A 6,012-nucleotide genomic window follows, 5' to 3' on the forward strand; every position below is an offset into this window, starting at 1 on the left:
GGGTCCCCTTGGTGGAGGGCTGTGCCTTGGTGGTCATTGGAGATCTCTGAGGCGATTAGAGATTGCAGGCTGGCCCTCCAACGTCATAAGTGGCACCCAACACTGGAACACCACCTTACCTTTAAGCAGCTCCGTGCACGAGCCCGATGCCTTATTCACCCATGGAAGCAGAAGTGCTGGGAAAGGTATGTCTCCACCAATGGCATCTGTACCTCTCCATCACAGGTTTGGGCCAAAATTAGGCAACTCTATGGATCTCATACCCCCGTCAGCATACCTGGGCTTTCCCTGAATGGAACAGTCTGTACTGAATCAGACACGATTGCAGAACTCTTAGCAGACCATTATGCTCAGATTTCTGCTTGTATGAATTACCCGCTGGCCTTCTGCTCCCTGAAAAAGTGATTGGAATGTCGAAGCCTTTCATTCTTTATGCGCCACCCTGAATCATACAATGCTCCATTCAGTGAGTGGGAATTCCAAAGTGCCCTAGCCGCTTGCCCTGACATGGCTCCCGGGCCAGATCGCATCCACTATCAGAGCTCAAACACTTCTTGGAGGACTGCCAGCGACACCTCCTAGACCTTTCCAACCATATCTGGGTTGAGGGTGAGTTCCCATTACAATGGTGGGAAAGCGTCGTCATCCCTGTGTTGAAACCTGGCAAGAACACACTGGAGGTGGACAGCTAACGCCCCATTAGCCTCATCAATGTTCCATGCAAGTTGCTCGAATGCCTGGTGAGCTGGTTGTTGAGTTGACTACTTGAGTCTCAGGGCCTTCTGGCTCCATCCTAGGGTGGGTTCCGTAAGGGCTGCTCTGCCACCAATAATCTGGTCTGCCTGTAGTCTGTCATCCACATGGCATTTGCCCACTGTCAGCATCTGGTTGCTGTCTTTTTTTTGACATGCGGAAGGCATACAGTACATCATGGCAGCAGCACATCCTCACCATGCTTCATGGGTGGGGTCTTCGGGACCTGCTTCTGATTTTTATTCAGAACTTTCTGTTGCTTCATTCCTTCCATGTGCAAGTTGGTCCCTCCATCAGTTACTCCTGAGTCAAGGAGAATGTGGTCTCGCAAGGCTCTGTCTGTAGTGTCTGCCTCTTTTTAGTTGCTACCAATGGGCTAGCTGCAGCTGTGGGAACATCCATGTTCGCTTTTTTGTATGCTGATGACTTTTGCCTGTACTATAGCTTCACTGGCATTGCTTAACAGCAGTTACAGGGCGCTATCTATAGAGCACAGTATTGAGCTGTCATGCACAGCTTCCAGTTCTCGGCCGCCAAGACCTGCGTCATGCATTTCTCTCAGCGTCACACTGTTCACCCTGAGTCTCGGCTTTATCTTGACAGTGAACATCTAGCCGTGGTGGAGACGCATCGGTTTTTGGGCTTGCTTTTTGATGCCTGATTGACTTGGCTTCCTCATATTCAGCTGCTTAAACAAACATGCTGGTGCCATCTTAATGCTCTTTGTTGCTTGAGTCACACCAGCTGGGGGTGCCAATCGGTCTACCCTTCTCTGACTGTATCACGTGTTGATTCAGTCCCATCTTGATTATGGGAGCCTGGCTTATGGTTCGGCATTGCCTTCAGTGTTGCAGTTGCTTGATGCCATCCTTCACTGCGGGATCCTACTCGCCACTGGAGCTTTCCGCATGAGCCCTGTCAACAGCATACTTGTGGAGGCTGGTGTCCCTCTGTTGAGGATCCAGCGCCAATGACTGCTGGCTGTTTATGCTGTGCATGTTTGTAGCTTGCCCGGGCATCCCAGTTACCATCTCCTGTTCCCAAACTCGGTCATCCATCTTCCAGAACGACGGCCCCGGTCAGGGTGTACGATTGCGGTTCACATCCGGTCTCTTCTCTCTGGGCTTGAGTTTCTCCCCCTCCCACCTCTTTTCTGGGCCCATCTACATATACCCCCATGGTGTGTGCCCCGCCCAGGCCTTCAGGTGGATTTGGCACAAGGCAGCTGATGCTGCTATGGCAGTCTTAGTTTTGAAATTTATTCGATCAGCGGGCTTTTATTGCCCAATCTGAGGGTTTGTCTCTTTTGTGTGTTGCGCCTGGCCTTTGGCCTACGGTTTTAGATTGGGGTTTTTAGTGCGTCTCTTGGTGATTGGCTTTTTCTTTTTTGTTTCCATGGTCGGCCAACCACTGTACAACTCTCTGTGCTTTTAATTCCTTGTTTTCTGGTCTTTGTCTGCGTCTTTCTTGTTCTGTGTCATCCCTTGTTACCTCTATTGCATGTTGTTGTTCCTTTTGGATTTCATGGTCATGGAAAAAGAGACCAATGGCCTTTGTAGTCTGGCCCATTCAACCCCCCAAACCAACCAACCTACTAATATCATATGAGGAAATGGCATAAATTGAACCTCAACACAACAGAGATACATCAAAAGAGTTGATAGATTTAAGTACTTGGGAGAATGGATACAATCAAATGGGTTAGATAACACCACAAGTAAGAAAAGATCAAAGAAAATGGAATTAGCATACAAACTCACCCAAAACTGATATAATAAAAGAGAGTATCATTCAAGGCAAAAATTAAACACTACACAACAGTAATTAAACCAGAAGCACTTTATGGATGTGAATGCTTAACAGTGAATAAAAGAGGTGAACAAGAAGAACTGGAAAAGAAAGAATTGAAAATACTCAGTAAAATTTTAGGACCACAAAAGAACAAAAATATAGGAGGAAAGAAGGTCCATAAGGAAACACCGAAACCATCAGAGACACAATAAGAAAGAGGAGATTACAATTTTTCAGTCATATGTGCAGAATAAATGACAATAGGCTGTTGTTGTTGTTGTTGTGGTCTTCAGTCCTGAGACTGGTTTGATGCAGCTCTCCATGCTACTCTATCCTGTGCAAGCTTCTTCATCTCCCAGTACCTACTGCAACCTACATCCTTCTGAATCTGCTTAGTGTATTCATCTCTTGGTCTCCCCCTGCGATTTTTACGCTCCACGTTGCCCTCCAACACTAAATTGGTGATCCCTTGATGCCTCAGAACATGTCCTACCAACCGATCCCTTCTTCTGGTCAAGTTGTGCCACAAACTCCTCTTCTCCCCAATCCTATTCAATACTTCCTCATTAGTTATGTGATCTACCCATCTAATCTTCAGCATTCTTCTGTAGCACCACATTTCGAAAGCTTCTATTCTCTTCTTGTCCAAACTATTTACCGTCCATGTTTCACTTCCATACATGGCTACACTCCATACAAATACTTTCAGAAATGACTTCCTGACACTTAAATCTATACTCGATGTTAACAAATTTCTCTTCTTCAGAAACGCTTTCCTTGCCATTGCCAGTCTACATTTTATATCTTCTCTACTTCGACCATCATCAGTTATTTTGCTCCCCAAATAGCAAAACTCCTTTACTACTTTAAATGTCTCATTTCCTAATCTAATTCCCTCAGCATCACCCGACTTAATTCGACTACATTCCATTATCCTCCTTTTGCTTTTGTTGATGTTCATCTTATATCCTCCTTTCAAGACACTGTCCATTCCGTTCAACTGCTCTTCCAGGTCCTTTGCTGTCTCTGACAGAATTACAATGTCATCGGCAAACCTCAAGGTTTTTATTTCTTCTCCATGGATTTTAATACCTACTTCGAATTTTTCTTTTGTTTCCTTTACTGCTTGCTCAATATACAGATTGAATAACATCGGGGAGAGGCTACAACCCTGTCTTACTCCCTTCCCAACCACTGCTTCCCTTTCATGTCCCTCGACTCTTATAATTGCCATCTGGTTTCTGTACAAATTGTAAATAGCCTTTCGCTCCCTATATTTTACCCCTGCCACCTTTAGAATTTGAAAGAGAGTATTCCAGTCAACATTGTCAAAAGCTTTCTCTAAGTCTACAAATGCTAGAAACTTAGGTTTGCCTTTCCTTAATCTTTCTTCTAAGATAAGTCGTAAGGTCAGTATTGCCTCACGTGTTCCAGTATTTCTACGGAATCCAAACTGATCTTCCCCGAGGTCGGCTCCTACTAGTTTTTCCATTCGTCTGTAAACAATTCGTGTTAGTATTTTGCAGCTGTGGCTTATTAAACTGATTGTTCGGTAATTTTCACATCTGTCAACACCTGCTTTCTTTGGGATTGGAATTATTATATTCTTCTTGAAGTCTGAGGGTATTTTGCCTGTTTCATACATCTTGCTCACCAGATGGTAGAGTTTTGACAGGACTGGCTCTCCCAAGGCCGTCAGTAGTTCCAATGGAATGTTGTCTACTCCGGGGGCCTTGTTTCGACTCAGGTCTTTCAGTGCTCTGTCAAACTCTTCACGCAGTATCGTATCTCCCATTTCATCTTCATCTACATCCTCTTCCATTTCCATAATATTGTCCTCAAGTACATCGCCCTTGTATAGACCCTCTATATACTCCTTCCACCTTTCTGCTTTCCCTTCTTTGCTTAGAACTGGGTTTCCATCTGAGCTCTTAATGTTCATGCAAGTGGTTCTCTTATCTCCAAAGGTCTCTTTAATTTTCCTGTAGGCAGTATCTATCTTACCCCTAGTGAGATAAGCCTCTACATCCTTACATTTGTCCTCTAGCCATCCCTGCTTAGCCATTTTGCACTTCCTGTCGATCTCATTTTTGAGACGTTTGTATTCCTTTTTGCCTGCTTCATTAACTGCATTTTTATATTTTCTCCTTTCATCAATTAAATTCAATATTTCTTCTGTTACCCAAGGATTTCTAAGAGCCCTGGTCTTTTTACCTACTTGATCCTCTGCTGCCTTCACTACTTCATCCCTCAAAGCTACCCATTCTTCTTCTACTGTATTTCTTTCCCCCATTCCTGTCAATTGTTCCCTTATGCTCTCCCTAAAACTCTGTACAACCTCTGGTTCTTTCAGTTTATCCAGGTCCCATCTCCATAAATTCCCACCTTTTTGCACCTTCTTCAGTTTTAATCTACAGGTCATAACCAATAGATTGTGGTCAGAGTCCACATCTGCCCCTGGAAATGTCTTACAATTTAAAACCTGGTTCCTAAATCTCTGTCTTACCATTATATAATCTATCTGATACCTTTTAGTATCTCCAGGGTTCTTCCATGTATACAACCTTCTATCATGATTCTTAAACTAAGTGTTAGCTATAATTAAGTTGTGCTCTGTGCAAAATTCTACCAGGCGGCTTCCTCTTCCATTTCTTAGCCCCAATCCATATTCACCTACTACGTTTCCTTCTCTCCCTTTTCCTACACTCGAATTCCAGTCACCCATGACTATTAAATTTTCGTCTCCCTTCACTATCTGAATAATTTCTTTTATATCATCATACATTTCTTCAATTTCTTCGTCATCTGCAGAGCTAGTTGGCATATAAACTTGTACTACTGTAGTAGGCGTGGGCTTCATGTCTGTCTTGGCCACAATAATGCGTTCACTATGCTGTTTGTAGTAGCTTACCCGCATTCCTATTTTCCTATTCATTATTAAACCTACTCCTGCATTACCCCTATTTGACTTTGTGTTTATAACCCTGGAGTCACCTGACCAGAAGTCTTGTTCCTCCTGCCACCGAACTTCACTAATTCCCACTATATCTAACTTTAACCTATCCATTTCCCTTTTTAAATTTTCTAACCTACCTGTCCGATTAAGGGATCTGACATTCCACGCTCCGATCCGTAGGACGCCAGTTTTCTTTCTCCTGATAACGACATCCTCTTGAGTAGTCCCTGCCCGGAGATCCGAATGGGGGACTATTTTACCTCCGGAATATTTTACCCAAGAGGACGCCATCATCATTTAATCATACAGTAAAGCTGCATGCCCTCGGGAAAAATTACGGCTGTAGTTTCCCCTTGCTTTCAGCCGTTCGCAGTACCAGCACAGCAAGGCCAGTTTAGTTAGTGTTGCAAGGCCAGATCAGTCAATCATCCAGACTGTTGCCCTTGCAACTACTGAAAAGGCTGCTGCCCCTCTTCAGGAACCACACGTTTGTCTGGCCTCTCAACAGATAC

The sequence above is a fragment of the Schistocerca cancellata genome, chromosome 1, assembly GCF_023864275.1.
Source record: "Schistocerca cancellata isolate TAMUIC-IGC-003103 chromosome 1, iqSchCanc2.1, whole genome shotgun sequence".
Classification (NCBI taxonomy): domain Eukaryota; kingdom Metazoa; phylum Arthropoda; class Insecta; order Orthoptera; family Acrididae; genus Schistocerca; species Schistocerca cancellata.